We start from the raw sequence: 1509 nt of genomic DNA on the forward strand, positions 1-1509 counted from the left end.
TAGAGAACTAGTAGCTTAGGGTTTACAAAGATGAGTAAATGACATAAAAATCCACTTCCGGGCCCACTTGTTGTGTGCTTGGGCTGAGCATTGAAGCTTTTATGTGTAGAGATTTTTCTTGGAGTTAAACACCAGCTTTTGTGCCAGTTTGGGCGTTTAACTCCCATTCTTGTGCCAGTTCCGGCGTTTAACGCCAAAATTCTTGAGCTGACTTGGAACGCCTGTTTGGGCCATCAAATCTCGGGCAAAGTATGGACTATTATACATTGCTGGAAAGCTCAGGATGTCTACTTTCCAACGCAATTAAGAGCGCGCCAATTGGCTTCTGTAGCTCCAGAAAATCTACTTCGAGTGTAGGGAGGTCAGAATCCAACAGCATCTGCAGTCCTTTTGAGCCTCTGAATCAGATTTTTGCTCAGGTCCCTCAATTTCAGCCAGAAAATACCTGAAATCACAGAAAAACACACAAACTCATAGTAAAGTCCAGAAAAGTGAATTTTAAATAAAAACTAATAAAAATATAATAAAAACTAACTAAAACATACTAAAAACATACTAAAAACAATGCCAAAAAGCGTATAAATTATCCGCTCGTCACAACACCAAACTTAAATTGTTGCTTGTCCCCAAGCAACTGAAAATCAAATAGGATAAAAAGAAGAGAATGTACAATGAATTCCGAAAACATCTATGAAGATCAGTATTAATTAGATGAGCGGGGCTTTTAGCTTTTTGCCTCTAAACAGTTTTGGCATCTCACTTTATCCTTTGAAGTTCAGAATGATTGGCTTCTATAGGAACTCAGAATCCGGATGGTGTTATTGATTCTCCTAGTTAAGTATGATGATTCTTGAACACAGCTACTTTATGAGTCTTGGCCGTGGCCCAAAGCACTATGTTTTCCAGTATTACCACCGGATACATCCATGCCACAGACACATAACTGGGTGAACCTTTTCAGATTGTGACTCAGCTTTGCTAGAGTCCCCAATTAGAGGTGTCCAGGGTTCTTAAGCACACTCTTTTTGCTTCGGATCACGACTTTAACCGCTCAGTCTCAAGTTTTCACTTGACACCTTCATGCCACAAGCACATGGTTAGGGACAGCTTGGTTTAGCCGCTTAGGCCAGGATTTTATTCCTGTGGGCCCTCGTATCCACTGATGCTCAAAGCCTTGGATACTTTTTATTTTTACCCTTGCCTTTTAGTTTAAAGGGCTTATTGGCTTTTTCTGCTTGCTTTTTCTTTTTTCTCTTTTTTTTTTGGAATTCACTGCTTTTTCTTGCTTCAAGAATCAATTTGATGATTTTTCAGATCCTCAGTAACATTTCTCCTTTTCCATCATTCTTTCAAGAGCCAACATTCATGAACAACAAATTCAAAAGACATATGCACTGTTCAAGCATACATTCAGAAAACAAAAGTATTGCCACCACATCAAGATAATTAATTTGTTATAAAATTCGAAATTCATGCAATTCTTCTCTTTTTTCAATTAAGAACATTTTT

Source organism: Arachis stenosperma, chromosome 1, assembly GCF_014773155.1.
Source record: "Arachis stenosperma cultivar V10309 chromosome 1, arast.V10309.gnm1.PFL2, whole genome shotgun sequence".
In the NCBI taxonomy this organism is placed as follows: Eukaryota; Viridiplantae; Streptophyta; class Magnoliopsida; order Fabales; family Fabaceae; genus Arachis; species Arachis stenosperma.